The sequence below is a fragment of the Schistocerca gregaria genome, chromosome 4 (genome assembly GCF_023897955.1).
Source record: "Schistocerca gregaria isolate iqSchGreg1 chromosome 4, iqSchGreg1.2, whole genome shotgun sequence".
Lineage (NCBI taxonomy): Eukaryota > Metazoa > Arthropoda > Insecta > Orthoptera > Acrididae > Schistocerca > Schistocerca gregaria.
Window position 1 is genome coordinate 31,305,662 of NC_064923.1, and position 16,829 is coordinate 31,322,490.

General features: G+C 44.8%; 1 protein-coding gene across 7 annotated transcripts in view; it reads right to left on the reverse strand.

The window, feature by feature from the left end:
* The window catches only part of LOC126267963 (neurexin-1a), a 1,982,806-nt gene that overhangs the window by 1,707,514 nt on the left and 258,463 nt on the right, over positions 1-16,829 (reverse strand). The window lies entirely within an intron of this gene.

The window sequence follows — 16,829 nt, forward strand, 5'->3', positions numbered from 1 at the left end:
TAAAGTACAAGAAGCTGAGAAGAAATTTGGAAACCGAGTTAAACTCCAGAGAGAAGAAACAAATCTTTGAAATTCGCCGATGGCAATGTAAATGACGGCAAAGCACATAGAAGAGCAGTTGGACATAATGAGCTATGTGTACCAAAGACGTTACAAGATGAATATCAACAAAATTAATACAAGGCTAATGAACTGTAGTCCAATCAAACCAGATGATACTGAGGGAATTATACTAGGAAATGAGACGGTGAGGTCTGCTATCTGTGCAGAAATCAACTGCCGATGACCGAGGAAGAGAGGCTGTAAAATTGAGCCTAGCAATAGCGAGAAATAAGTTTCTGAAAAAGACAAATTTGTTAACATCGAATACAGATTTAAGTGTTGCGAAGTTTTTTCTGAAGGTATTTGTCTCAAATAGAACCACGCATGGAAGCACAGGGGCTACTCCAACTACCTTAAAAAAAAAAAAAAAAGTCCTGAATAAGTGTGCGGAGGAAGGTGGTGTCAAGATGCTCCTAATAAATTATTACTGAGGGGTGTTCAGGTGTGAGGGGGGGGGGGGGGGGCATACCGCAGAAATGACTTTTCTCTCTTTCCATCCCATACGAGATATAAGTACTAGCCATAAGCTATAGGATAACAGCAATTTTTAAAGCTAGATAATTTACGTGGGATAGTATTCATATAATTAACATATTTTTGAAATATTAAGTATTTTAAAATCTGGGATTTATAAAACTCAATAACATTTTAATGCGAGGTTAAAAACACATAATTCTGTAAGATTTTATGAGATTCCTGAAATTGCCTGAGATTTCCCCGATTTTTTCAGGTAAAACGTAGTTCCCTGAGAATTCCAGGAAACCACCACCCTTGGAAGCGAAACGTGGACGATTGACACTTCAGACGAGAAGATTTTGAAATGTACTGCTGCAGAAGAGTGTTGAGGGTCAGATGGGTAGATCGAAATACAAATGAGGAAGTACTGAATGGAACTGGGCAAACAAGAAATTGATGGCATAAGTTGAGTAGAAGAAGTGATCGGTTGACGAGGCATCGGGCCGTCGTCAGATTGCGCGGGCGCCTACGGCCGCAGCAGCTGGCTCCACGAGGCTGAGGGTACGCCCAACGCCCTCCCGCCGAGCAGGCACGTGTCATCACGTTCCGGTCCCTCAGCTACCCGCCCTGGCTCTCGTCATAATAGGCCGTCTGGTAGCCGTCGGTCAACTTCTGAGAGCAGCGACGACTCGCTCTGGCACACACACACACATCTTCCGTGTTGGCCCCCGAACAGCTGCGGCAACTGCTACTCGATTTCTGACGCTGTTTCAACGGGACAATTCTTCAGAGGGCATTCTTTCGTGTTCCGAGAATGGCACTCGTCAAATTTTTGAATTACTTATTGTCTGCCAACGTCTGTGGCCCGGACGACTCCTCTACCTGAGTTGCTGTGACTTACACACTCAAGTGCCAAACAAACTGGTGTATGCACATGTAAATAGGCAGAATACGGCGCTGCGGTCGGCAACGCCTATGTAAGACAACACGTGTCTGGTGCAGTTGTTAAGTCGGTTACTGTTGCTACAATGACAGGTTACCAAGATTTAAGTGCGTTTGAACGTGGTGTTACAATCAGCGCACGAGTGATGGGACACAGCATCTCCGAAGTAGCCATGAAGTGGGAATTCTCCCCTACGATCTTTTCACTAGTGTACCGTGAATATCAGGAATCCTGTAAAACATGAAACCTCCGATATCGCAGCGACCGGAAACGGATCCTGCAAGAAAAGCGGCTAAAGAGAATCGTTCAACGTGACAGAAGTGTAACCTATTCGCAAATTGATCCACATTTCAATGCAAGGCCATCAACAAGTGTCAGCGTGCGGACCATTCAACGAAACACTGAAGGTCCACTCGTGTATTCTTGATGACTTCACGACGCAAAGCTTTACGCCTCGCCTGGCCCCGTCAACAGCGACATTCGACTGTGGACGACTAGAAACATGTTGCCTGGTCGGATGAGTCTCGTTTCAAATTGTATCGAGTGGATGGACGTTGTAAAGGAACTGAAAATATCGTGATTTAATCGCAGAGGTGCTGAAAAATTGTTCCAGTGACACACCAGAGAAATATCTGGTAAACCTTTTATCTTTGAGAGACATAGGAACAATTTCGCCCTTCGTTTTTTATTTCTTGTATGAACGACTACTTTTTGTTCTGATGGGCTCGTGGGATGTCGTACTGTCTAATTACTAGTGTGTGTGTGTGTGTGTGTGTGGTAAATGAATGAGTTAAAAGACGCAAGATGTGTTTTATATTATTTTCATCGCACAACAAGCCTTATTCCCATGCCTATGGAGTATTTATGTTAAGCAGAGAAGGCGAGTTTTAGATGGAACCGAAGATCTTCAAAACGGCGCTGCTCAACAATAGAGGTACGTGATTGTGCTCTCTACTTTCCTTTCGTGGCCGCTAAAATTACTTCCGATTCGTTTTGCCGAGACATTCAGAACCTGCAATCTTCTTTTTCTTATAAAAATACTAGTCCGATGCAAAAGAAATACTCTTAGATTTAAATAATTGCCATTCTTTTACCCAGGCCACGGGGAATGATAGAACGTACGTGCCTCTACTCTGAATGTACGTTCGCAATCTCCGAGTGTGTTACGACGAAATTATTTCACAATGAAAATTTCTCATCAGACCGCAACCACTCGCACGCGAATGTACGTACCCTCTGAATGTATCTAGTCAGTCACGCGCGTTGTTCAAAAGCTTTACTTTTAATATTCAGTGGATTACATTTCCGAAATTAATTTTTGTTTATGCTGCAAATCGTACTTCCTGCGAAGTATTTATTACGTAAGTTTCAGGCTCAATTTAATAAGAAAAAAAAGATTCCGAATAATAGAAATAAAGAATAACAATCAAACAAATCAAACCTAAATAAACAGAAAGAGGGAACGTTACAACGTGTACAGATATGGCGCAAATCTCATGAAGCCATGGACCCTGCGTGTCAGCAGGGGACTGTTCAAGGTGGTGGAGGCTCTGGAAAGGTGTCGGGCGTGTGCGGTTGGAGTGATATGGGACCCCTGCTATGTCTAGATACGAGTCTGACACGTGATACGTGCGTAAGCATCCTGTCTGATCACCTGCATCCATTCATGTCCATTGCGGATTGCGACGGACAATTCCAGTAGGACAATGCGACACCCTACACGTCCAGAATTGCTACAGAGTCGCTCCAGAAACGCTCGAGTTTAAACGCTTCCTCTGCCCACCAAACTCTCCAGATATGAACATTATTGAACATATGTGGAATGCCTTGCAACGTACTGTTCAGAAGAGATCTGCGCATACTCGCACTCTTACGGTGTCACTTTCTTCTAGCACTACTTCAGCCAGGATTCGAGTCCATGCCACTTGTGCGTGTTCGCGGGAGCCCTATGCGATACTGAATAGGTGTACGAGTTTCTTAGACTCTTCAGTGTATGTACGTCGAAAGAACTGAACTATGGAACGAGATACTAAACCGGTTAAATTACTTTAAAAGTGGGCAACTATGTTACACCAGCGCGCTCCAGCTTTTCTTTCTTAAATACCGTAATTCAGGTCAACATTCTTCACACGGCTCTACTGCAGCTTGATCCTCTTAGTACTGCCATTGGCGGTGGAACCTGCAGGTACGTGCCTACACCTCGCGTGGCCACATCGCCATTTTGTACGTAACGGGGAAAAACGTGTTTGCAAATTACCGGAAACGTTCTGCTGCTGGGGATGACTCTGAAAAGCTGACTAACTGAAGTTAGCTTAAGTAAGTTATAGGTGCAGATCATTCTGTACAACAGTCAAATTTTGTGAATGGTTTCGTGATGCCTTGAGCTGCCGTTCTCTTTATTGCATGTGCGATTGTACCACTTCGGCCTTAGGCCATTTCCAAGTTTATAAAACGGAAGCATATTTGTTGTTTACATTGGTAACACTTGTGATTTTGACATTTAAATTTTACAAAAAAGAATTGTCCAACCACTAGAAAGCGAAAAGAGATTTTCTGACAGCACACGAACCTACAGAAACAAGTGTGTCAACTCAAATTGTAGAAAACAAGTGTAACTAATGAAATTAATGACATTTGTGAATGGTATAGTAAAAAAAGTTTTATTCCGCATTATAAATTTGTTTCTAAATATAGCGTACAGTTACTCACAATAGTGGAGCGAATGTGTCATGACTTTGCTCTCAGTCACGCCACTGAACATGTAAAGAAGTGTCCAAGCGTTTGAACTGATTACTTTGCTTAGAAGATTTTGTGTTAAATCTGATCTGCCTTTTTCTCATACCGTTCCACTGAGCAGATCTGAAAGTAAGAGGGTAAAAGTTTGATTTTATAGTTTTGATTTTATAACTTTGCTTAGTGCAGTTAATTTTTTGCCAGTCTTCTTTAGTTTCAATGACGGTGGGGCTGGAGTTATTTGGATTTTAGGAAAAGTAGAAAGTAAATGCTTCGAAACTGATGAACTTTGTGACAAACATTTTTTAATGTGTGGCTAAAGAAAACCTCGCAGAACGTGGGAGCCCATCGTTGTGACAGATTAACTTAAGACTACTTTCGCTGTCTTAGACTTCGTGTCACAATGTTGGCAGGAGCTAGGTGTGACCTTGTGAGAAATCCTTTGCTCCGAATACCTCATTAGACAAAAAATTACAGAACAGATGGGGGGGGGGGGGGAGCAGTACCCCTGAGTATGGGGGGGGGGGGGGGGAGGGACAGCTCCAGGAGAAGTGGGTGCGCCGCCTGGCGGCCTGCGTGCCTTCACTCACACACTCGGTAATGGTGTGTCGACAAATTAGGTACGACGTTACCTAAACTTCTAAGAGCGAGAAATTTGTAGACTGCTTACGAACGAAGCTGATGTGGTTTCTTCAGACATGGCACTGCTTGTAAAAAAAATTTAAAATTAACGAAGGAAGAAATGATTAACTACAAACTGACATCAATTTGTTTAAGAGCATCTGCTTTTCCATCAAAAGAGGTCTCATTTTAGATGTATGGTATACAGTGATACAGTGTCTACCAATTCAGTGCCACAGAGACAGCTACCGCAAATGCGACGATTTACGTCTCCCAATACGACAGTAACTGTCGAGTTTCGAGGAAGACGGAGCCGTGCTGCGAGGTCAATATGTGGCGCCCGATTCGCGAGTCTACCTGTCTGTGCTGCTGCGATGTGGGGTAGTCTTTGGTTTGCTGAGGCAGGGCAGACTGGTGGTTTTCTGATGGTGTGCCTGGGCTACGAGGCGCTCGGCACGGAAGGACTCTGCCCGGGGCTCGCTGCCCGAGTGAGGGGCAGCAGCGGAAGCGCGCCGAGCGAGACGTGCCCGCACCTGCAGGTGCGGCAGCTCGCCTCTTCCAGACGTCGCTCTCGGCGCCGGTTCATCCGGAGGACGGAGCCTCGCTCCTCCCGGACTTACCTGCGACTGGAAGGAAGTCAGCCACACACCGTCTGGTCGCTCGCGTTCGCCTCTGCGTGCGCCTGCTTTCCTCGAAGCACACGCCATCGGTGATCACGCCTCACTAGGAGCACCGTTTCTAAAGTTTACTACTGTGTGTTTTGCAACCAAAGAACTTTACACGTATTTGTTAGGACAATTGGAAAAAACTTAAACGAGTCTTGAAAGAGCACCCAAATTATGTTACCTATCTCGCAAGTTTTAATGGTTCTATTTATGTCCTTTCTGATGAAATAGTGATTCCCTCGATAAAATGACTGTAACTCACAATAATTATCTGCTGTTCAATTCGTATTTATAAGAATAATAATTTTGTGGAGCAATAAATTTAAAACTGTTTTAAACGAACAATGCTCAATGGACCCCGCCACCCCTAATGTGTTAAGCAAAGCACACGCTGGGCCACGCTACACTGTCTGGTTTCTACGTGTGGTCTATTTCAACAACATGTACAAGGATTTGGGGAACAGCTTCTCACATGCTTGTCAGTTTCCTTCAGAAACACGCAGTAAACCTGAAAAGCATACAGAACATTTCTGAACCAATAAATTTCCTGTCGTCATTTGCAGCAACGAGGGAAAGACCCCTCGAGCAATTGCAGTACTGCTGGAAACCTTCTGCACGGCTACCCCGTGGCGGGAGACGTAAAGACGCAGGCTCGCAGCCGAGGGCAGAGCGGGCAGGCGCGGCCACCCCCTCCCAGTGGGGGGGGGGGGGGGGGGTGACAGCTACGGGCACGGGGTGCCGCATATCGACTGCGAGCCGGCCGCAAACTGTTTGCTCAGCCGCGCCGCCGCTGGGTAAACACGGCGGGGCGGCTGCCACCCCACCTGGACCGCCGTAGCGTCTGCAGCCACAACTTCTTCCGTATTTTCAACGCGCCACAGCTACCGCAAGACTATTGCTGGTCTGCACATACACCTGTACTCGGAAAGGCAGTGTTAAGCACGCGGTAGATGGGGCTTCTTCCCATTTGCCCTCACTACAAAGTGCAAGGGACAAATGCCCCTCCATTGGCGCGTGGAGCGGTTGCCCTCATCTCGCCATCGCCTCACCGTGCCCGGGCGAGCGGTGCCCGGGGATCGACAGCCTCCCAACATTCCCCGTTGCTATGCAGCACCACCTGTTTGGAAGAATTTCTCTACACTACACCGAGGACCGCCCGACAGTAGTTACCACAAACTTCAGCGAGGCTGTACGCCTCCAGATCAAACAATATCTGCTATGGGGAACTAAAAATTATCATAGATGCTTGTTGTTGTTGTTGTTGCGGTCTTCAGTCCTGAGACTGGTTTGATGCAGCTCTCCATGCTACCCTATCCTGTGCAAGCTTCTTCATCTCTCAGTACTTACTGCAACCTACATCCTTCTGAATCTGCTTAGTGTATTCATCTCTTGGTTTCCCTCTACGATTTTTACCACGCTGCCCTCCAATGCTAAATTTGTGATCCCTTTATGCCTCAGAACATGTCCTACCAACAGATCCCTTCTTCTGGTCAAGTTGTGTCACAAACTTTCTCTTCTCCCCAATCCTATTCAATACTTCCTCATTAGTTCTGTGATCTACCCATCTAATCTTCAGCATTCTTCGATAGCACCACATTTCGAAAGCTTCTATTCTCTTCTTGTCCAAACTACTTATCGTCCATGTTTCACTTCCATACATGGTTACACTCCATACAAATACTTTTAGGAACGACTTCCTGACACTTAAATCTATACTAGATGTTAACAAATTTCTCTTCTTCAGAAACGCTCATTTCCTAATCTAATTCCCTCAGCATCACCCGACTTAATTTGACTACATTCCATTCCTCGTTTTGCTTTTGTTGATGTTCATCTTATACCCTCCATTCAAGACACTGTCCATTCGGTTCAACTGCTCTTCCAAGTCCTTTGCTGTCTCTGACAGAATTACAATGTCATCGGCGAACCTCAAAGTTTTAATTTCTTCTCCCTGGATTTTAATACCTACTCCCAATTTTTCTTTTGTTTCCTCTACTGCTTGCTCAATATACAAATTGAATAACATCGGGGAGAGGCTACAACCCTGACTTACTCCCTTCCCAACAACTCCTTCCCTTTCATGTCCCTCGACTCTTATAACTACCATCTGGTTTTTGTACAAATTGTAAATAGCCTTCTGCTCTCTGTATTTTACCCCAGCCACCTTTAGAATTTGAAAGAGAGTATTCCAGTCAACATTGTCAAAAGCTTTCTCTAAGTCTACAAACGCTAGAAACGTAGTTTTGCTCTTCATTAATCGAGCATCTAAGATAAGTCGTAAGGTCAGTATTGCCTCACGTGTTCCAGTATTTCTACTGAATCCAAACTGATCTTCCCCGAGGTCGGCTTCTACTAGTTTTTCCATTCGTCTGTAAAGAATTCGTGTTAGTATTTAGCAGCTGTGGCTTATTAGACTGATTGTTCGGTAATTTTCACATGAGTCAACACTTGCTTTCTTTGGGATTGGAATTATTATGTTCTTCTTTAAGTCTGAGGGTATTTCGCCTGTTTCATACACCTTGCTCACCAGATGGTAGAGTTTTGTCAGGACTGGCGCTCCCAAGGCCGACAGTAGTTCTAATGGAATGTTGTCTACTCCGGGGGCCGTGTTTCGACTCAGGTCTTTCAGTGCTCTGTCAAACTCTTCACGCATTATATTACCTCCCATTTCACCTTCATCTACATCCTCTTCCATTTCCATAATATTGTCCTCAAGTACATCGCCCTTGTATAAACCTTCTATATACTCCTTCCACCTTTCTGCCTTTCCTTCTTTGCTTAGAACTGGGTTGCCATCTGGGCTCTTGATATTCATACACGTGCTTCTCTTCTCTCCAAAGGTCTCTTTAATTTTCCTGTAGGCAGTATCTATCTTACCCCTAGTGAGATAAGCCTCTACATCCTTACATTTGTCCTCTAGCCATCCCTGCTTAGCCATTTTGCACTTCCTTTCGAACTGATTTTTGAGACGTTTGTATTCCTTTTTGCCTGCTTCATTTACTGCATTTTTATATTTTCTCCTTTCATCAATTAAATTCAATATTTCTTCTGTTACCCAAGGATTTCACTAGCCCTCGTCTTTTTACCTACTTGATCCTCTGCTGCCTTCACTACTTCATCCCTCAAAGCTATCCATTCTTCTTCTACTGTATTTCTCTCCCCCATTCCCGTCAATTTTTCTCTTATACTCTCCCTGAATCTCTGTCTAACCTCAGGTTCTTTCAGTTTATCCAGGTCCCATCTCCTTAAATTTCCACCTTTTTGCAGTTTCTTGAGTTTTAATCTACAGGTTGTGGTCAGAGTCCACATCTACCCCTGCAAATGTCTTAAAATTTAAAACCTGGTTCCTAAATCTTTGTCTTACCATTATGTAATCTGATACCTTTTAGTATCTCCAGGGTTCTTCCATGTATACAACCTTCTTTCATGATTCTTAAACCAAGTGTTAGCTATGATTAAGTTGTGCACTGTGCAAAATTCTACCAGGCGGCTTCCTCTTTCATTTCTCTCCCCCAATCCACATTCACCTACTACGTTTCCTTCTCTCCCTTTCCCTACAACTGAATTCTAGTTACCCATGACTATTAAATTTTCGTCACCCTTCACTATCTGAATAATTTCTTTTATTTCATCATACATTTCTTCAATTTCTTCGTCATCTGCAGAGCTAGTTGGCATATAAACTTGTATTACTGTAGTAGGTGTGGGCTTCGTATCTATCTTGGCCACAATAATGCGTTCACTATGCTGTTTGTAGTAGCTTACCCGCATTCCTATTTTCCTATTCATTATTAAATCTACTCCTGCATTACCCCTATTTCTACATCTACATCTACATCTACATGACTACTCTGCAATTCACATTTAAGTGCTTGGCAGAGGGTTTATCGAACCACAATCATACTATCTCTCTACTATTCCACTCCCGAACAGCGAGCGGGAAAAACGAACACCTAAACCTTTCTGTTCGAGCTCTGATTTCTCTTATTTTATTTTGATGATCATTCCTACCTATGTAGGTTGGGCTCAACAAAATATTTTCGCATTCGGAAGAGAAAGTTGGTGACTGAAATTTCGTAAAAAGGTCTCGCCGCGACGAAAAACGTCTATGCTGTAATGACTTCCATCCCAACTCGTGTATCATATCTGCCACACTCTCTCCCCTATAACGCGATAATACAAAACGAGCTGCCCTTCTTTGCACCCTCTCGATGTCCTCCGTCAATCCCACCTGGTAAGGATCCCACACCGCGCAGCAATATTCTAACAGAGGACGAACGAGTGTAGTGTAAGCTGTCTCTTTAGTGGACTTGTTGCATCTTCTAAGTGTCCTGCCAATGAAACGCAACCTTTGGCTCGCCTTCCCGACAATATTATCTATGTGGTCCTTCCAACTGAAGTTGTTTGTAATTTTAACACCCAGGTACTTAGTTGAATTGACAGCCTTGAGAATTGTACTATTTATCGAGTAATCGAATTCCAACGGATTTCTTTTGGAACTCATGTGGATCATCTCACACTTTTCGTTATTTAGCGTCAACTGCCACCTGACACACCATACAGCAATCTTTTCTAAATCGCTTTGCAGCTGATACTGGTCTTCGGATGACCTTACTAGACGGTAAATTACAGCATCATCTGCGAACAACCTAAGAGAACTGCTCAGATTGTCACCCAGGTCATTTATATAGATCAGGAACAGTAGAGGTCCCAGGACGCTTCCCTGGGGAACACCTGATATCACTTCAGTTTTACTCGATGATTTGCCGTCTATTACTACGAACTGCGACCTTCCTGACAGGAAATCACGAATCCAGTCGCACAACTGAGACGATACCCCATAGCTCCGCAGCTTGATTAGAAGTCGCTTGTGAGGAACGGTGTCAAAAGCTTTCCGGAAATCTAGAAATACGGAATCAACTTGAGATCCCCTGTCGATAGCGGCCATTACTTCGTGCGAATATAGAGCTATACTGTTGTGTTTTTTTATCATGATGCATTTATACTTAATGATTAAGCTGTATCAGGCATATCTCATTTATATTTATTATAATGTTTTTTCAGCATGTGTGATGTGTTACATGTACTGCTTTCCTTTAGTCATTCTGCATGATGCATTCATATTCAAAGATTACCGAATGTGTCCAGTATAAACCATATATATTCCTTCAACATGTTAAAATGTATGACTTATAATGTAGCTATACAATGTATGTAAAATGATGACGTCCACTGCATGGAAAAAACACGCGATCTAGTGTAACCTAATCGGTATACAATCTGGACCTGAAGACTTGCCCGTATCAAGCGATTTGAGTTGCTTTGCAACCCCTAAGGTATCTACTTCTAAGAAACTCATGCTAGCAGATGTTCGTGTTTCAAATTCTGGAATATTCCATTCGTCTTCCCTGGTGAAGGAATTTCGGAAAACTGCGTTCAATAACTCCGCTTTAGCGGCGCAGTCGTCGATAACAGTACCATCGGCACTGCGCAGCGAAGGTATTGACTGCGTCTTGCCGCTTGTGTACTTTACATACGACCAGAATTTCTTCGGATTTTCTACCAAATTTCGAGACAATGTTTCGTTGTGGAACCTATTAAAGGCATCTCGCATCGAAGTACGTGCCAAATTTCGCGCGTCTGTAAATTTTAGCCCATCTTCAGGATTTCGCGTTCTTCTGAACTTCGCATGCTTTTTCCGTTGCCTCTGCAACAGCGTTCGGACCTTTTTTGTGTACCACGGGGGATCCGTTCCATCTCTTACCAATTTATGAGGTATGAATATCTCAATTGCTGTTGCTACTATATCTTTGAATTTGAGCCACATCTCGTCTACATTCGCATAGTCAGTTCGGAAGGAATGGAAATTGTCTTTTAGGAAGGCTTCTAGTGGTACTTTATCCGCTTTTTTAAATAAAATTATTTTGCGTTTGTTTCTGATGGATTTGGAAGAAATGGTATTGAGCCTAGCTACAATGACCTTGTGATCACTAATCCCTGTATCAGTCATGATGCTCTCTATCAGCTCTGGATTGTTTGTGGCCAAGAGGTCAAGTGTGTTTTCGCAACCAATTACAATTCGCGTGGGTTCGTGGACTAACTGCTCTAAATAATTTTCGGAGAATGCATTTAGGACAATCTCGGAAGACGTTTTGTGTCTACCACCGGTTTTGAACAAGTATTTTTGCCAACATACCGAGGGTAGGTTGAAGTCCCCACCAACTATAACCGTATGAGTGGGGTATTTATTTGTTACGAGACTCAAACTTTCTCTGAACTGTTCCGCAACTGTATCATCGGAGTCTGGGGGTCGGTAGAAGGAGCCAATTATTAACTTTATTCGGCTGTTAAGTATAACCTCCACCCACACCAATTCGCACAGAGTATCTACTTCGACTTCACTACAAGATAAACCACTACTGACAGACACCAACACTCCACCACCAATTCTGCCTAATCTATCTTTCCTGAACACCGTCTGAGACTTCGTAAAAATTTCTGCAGAACTTATTTCAGGCTTTAGCCAGCTTTCTGTACCTATAACGATATCCGCTTCTGTGCTTTCTATTAGCGCTTGAAGCTCAGGGACTTTTCCAGCGCAACTACAACAGTTTACAACTATAATTCCGACTGTTCCTTGATCCAAGCACGTCCTGTAATTGCCAAGCACCCTTTGACATTGCAGCCCATCCCGCACTTTCCCGAGGCCTTCTAACCTAAAAAACCGCCCAGTCCACGCCACACAGCCTCCGCTACCCGTGTAGCCGCCAGCTGAGTGTAGTGATTTTGTGTTTATAATCCTGTAGTCACCTGACCAGAAGTCTTGTTCCTCCTGCCACCGAACTTCACTAATTCCCACTATATCTAACTTTAACCTATCCATTTCCCTTTTTAAATTTTCTAACCTACGTGCCCGATTGAGTGATCTGACATTCCACGCTCCGACCCGTAGAACACCAGTTTTCTTTCTCCTGATAACGACATCCTCTTGAGTAGTCCCCGCCCGGAGATCCGAATGGGGGACTATTTTACCTCCGGAATATTTTACCCAAGAGGACGCAATCATCATTTAATCTTACAGTAAAGCTGCATGCCCTCGGGAAAAATTACGGCGTAGTTTCCCCTTGCTTTCAGCCGTTCATAGTACCAGCACAGCAAGGCCGTTTTGGTTATTGTTACAAGGCCAGATCAGTGAATCATCCAGACTGTTGCCCCTGCAACTACTGAAAAGGCTGCTGCCCCTCTTCAGGAACCATACGTTTGTCTGGCCTCTCAACAGATTCCCCTCCGTTGTGGTTGCATCTACGGTACGGCTATCTGTATCGCTGAGGCACGCAAGCCTCCCCATCAACGGCAAGGTCCATGGTTAATGGGGGGAGGAGTTGAGATCGTAGGGTAATTTACATAATTTTATAGCTACACGTTTATGAGAAAAATGTGCATAATTCGGCAGCGTGCTGCCGTCAATTGGTCGAATAAACGGGGTGAATCACCGTAAAAATTGCTAAGATTGAAAGCGCTACTGATGTACGCTCTTTACAATAAACAGATTCTAATAATATTTAGGAAGTGTATTATTTGTGCCGGCATACATTACACAGGTGTTTGTTGCAGGATTCTAGTTAGAGTCGTTTTTAAAAGTTTCCACACCAGTACTCTGCACGTCCCACGTGAACAACACGCCGCAGTTCTGCACACGGTCACGCGATGCCCCAGCACGCGCGGAATTCCTAGCAGAAATGCGGCGAAAGGCGTTTCAGTAGAGCAGACGCCGAACACTGGCGACAGGAAGACGGACCGCGACACCTGCTGGCCGCACAAACGTTCTGACCCCTGACACTGCACCCCGGCTGCACCGCCACCACCATCAACAGCAGCGGCGGTAGAAGCGAGCACCCCTGGCCCGTGGCGTGGCTGGGTCTGTTACGTACAGCCTGTCGCGATTTCTTGACGCCAGCGACCGTTTATTAGACGCACGTCAAGTTGCTGTGAAAGAGTGCAAGCGAAAGAATCGATCGTTGGCTGATACAGGACACACCTCTAGCTGGGGTTGGTCTGGCCGCTGCGGCGAAGCAGCTGCCACCCCGGCCTCCGCCGGGCACGCATTCCGCCTGAGTCTTGCCGGCCGGGGTGGCCGAGTGGTTCTAGGCGCTACAGTCTGGAGCCGCGCGACCGTTACGGTCGCAGGTTCGAATCCTGCCTCGGGCATGGATGTGTGTGATGTCCTTAGATTAGTAACGTTTAAGTAGTTCTAAGTTCTAGGGAACTGATGACCTCAGAAGTTAAGTCCTATAGTGGCTGGCTCTGAGCACTATGCGACTTAACATCTGTGGTCATCAGTCGCCTAGAACTTAAAACTACTTAAACTTAACTAACCTAAGGACATCACACACATCCATGCCCGAGGCAGGATTCGAACCTGCGACCGTAGCAGTCGCGCTGTTCCGGACTGAGCGCCTAGAACCGCGACTCCACCGCGGCCGGCTAAGACCATAGTGCTCAGAGCCAGTTGAACCATTTGAACGCCCGAGTCCGGCAGGCCGCAGTGCGCCTGAGCAAAAGCTGTCGACCTACGGGTCGTGCGCCTCCAAAAGCCGACACCTTCCTCGCTCTCCATCGGCCTCAATATGTGTTCGCTCCTGGTTTACGTACAGACTGTTTCGCAACTACTAAAGTCTTTCACCGAGATGGACGCGAGACGGTAAAATACATGACTCGTCATTAAAATTGCTACACCAAGAAGAAATGCAGATGATAAACGAGTATTCATTGGACACATTTTATATACTAGAACTGACATGTGATTACATTTTCACGCAATTTGGGTGCATAGATCCTGAGCAAGAAGAGAATAGAAGCTTTCGAAATGTGGTGCTACAGAAGAAAGCTGAAAATTAGATGGGTAGATTACATAACTAATGAGGAAGTATTGAATAGGATTGGAGAGAAGAGAAGTTTGTGGCACAACTTGACCAGAAGAAGGGATCGGTTGGTAGGACATGTTCTGAGGCACAAAGGGATCACCAACTTAGTATTAGAGGGCAGCGTGGAGGGTAAAAATCGTAGAGGGAGACCAAGAGATGACTACACTAAGCAGATTCAGAAGGATGTAGGTTGCAGTAGGTACTGGGAGATGAAGAAGCTTGCACAAGATAGAATAGCATGGAGCACTGCATCAAACCAGTCTCAGGACTGAAGACCACAACGACAACAGATCCTGAGCAATCAGAACCCAGAACAACCACCTCTGGCCGTAACAACGGCCTTGACACGCTTGGGCATCGAGTCAAAGCTTGGATGACGTGTACAGGTACAGCCGCCCATGCAACTTCAACACGATACTACAGTCCATCAGTAGTAGTGACTGGCGTATTGTGACGAGACAGTGGCTCGACCACCATTGGCCAGACGTTTCCAGTTGGTGAGAGATCTGGAGAATGTGCTGGTCAGGGAAGCAGTCGAACATTTTCTGTATCCAGAAAGGCCCATAGAGGACCTGCAACATACGGTCGTGCGTTATCGTGCTGAAATGTAGCGTTTCACAGGGATCGAATGTAGAGTAGAACCACGCGTCGTAAAACATCTTAAATGTAACGTCCACTGTTCAAAGTGTCGTCAGTCCGAACAAGAAGTGACCGAGACGTGTAACCAGTGGCACCCCATGCCATCTCGTCAATGGTAACCGCAGCCATAATCTCCAAGCTGATAGTCCATGCTGCTGCAAACGTCGTCGAAATGTTCGTGGAGATGGTTGTTGTCTTGCAAACGTCCCCATCTGTTGACCCAGGGATCGAGACGTGGCTGCACGATCCGTTACAGCCATGCGGATAAAATGCGTGTCATCTCGACTGCTAGTGATACGAGGCCGTTGGGATCCAGCACGGCGTTCCGTATTACCCTCCTGAACCCACCGATTCCATATTATGCTAGCAGTCATTGGATTTCGACGAACGCGAGCAGCAATGTCGCGATAGGATAAACCGCAATCGCGATAGGCTACAATGCGACTTTTATCAAATTCGGAAACGTGATGGTACGCATTTCTTTCCCTTACACGAGGCATCATAACAACGTATCACAAGGGAACGCCGGTTTACTGCTGTTTGTGTATGAGAAATCGTTTGGAAACTTTCCTCATGTGAGCACGTTGTAGGTGTCGCCACCGGAGGAGAGACAAGCAGCCGTATGAATATTAAGAGCTTAGGTGGTCAGCCAGGACTAAGCAAAGAGGGGAAAACGGAAAGGTGGAAGAAAATGTAGTAGAGCTATACAATGGAAGACAATATTACAGAAATGCAGACGAGATGAGAGATATGATACCGCGAGAAGATTTGGTCAGAGCAGTGAAAAACCTAAGTCAAAACATGGCCCGCGAAATAGGTGGCATTCTCTCAGAATTCTTGATGTCCTAGGAGGAACGGCGATGAAAGAACTACTCGCCTTGGTATGGAAGATATGTGACACAAATATGATACGCACCAATTTCAACAAGAACTTAATAATGTCTTAACAGGTGTGAATATTATCGAACTGCCAGTTTAACAAGTCACTCATGCTCACCACCGATAAGCATTATTTACAGAAGAATGGGAAGAAGTGTTTGTCACGACCGAGGCCATACTGACCATACGAGTTATCTCAGAAGACGGACGTAAAGAACCTACACGTGCTGATTCCTAGATTCAAACAACAATTTTGACAATGTTGATTGGAATATTCTCTTTGAAACTGTGAAGCTAAGAGGGATAAAATACAGACAGCTAAGTGTTACCTACAACTACAGAGAAACGATATTGCATCTCAAAGACACGAAAGACATTAATGTGAAGCAGTAGTTGAGAAGAAAGTGAGAGAAAGTTGTAGCTTATCCCCCAAGTTATTCAAAGTAGTCAAAGTAGTCAAAGGAACCAAGGAGAAATTTGGAAAGTGAATTAAAATTAAGGGTGAAGAAACGAAAACTTTGAGGTTTGCAGATGACGCTGTAATTCCATCAGCGAATTTGTTGGAGTAATATATTCGCTTGTTTCTGGAGTTATCCAACTGGGTGCTATAGCCCCATAGCCCCCCCCCCCTACCCCCATCTCCTTTCCACCGCTCCTAAGGGGAATATCAATAACGGTAACTGGATGAAGCCGAATTAAATCAGGCGATGCTGACGGAAATAAATTAGGAAATGAGTCCCTAATAGTAGCCGACGAAACAGTATGCTGACTATAGCAAGGAACGCATTTCTGAATAAGAGAAATTTGATAAGGTTAAATGTAAATCTAAATGTTACAAATTATTTCCTGAAGTGAGACGCAGTCTTG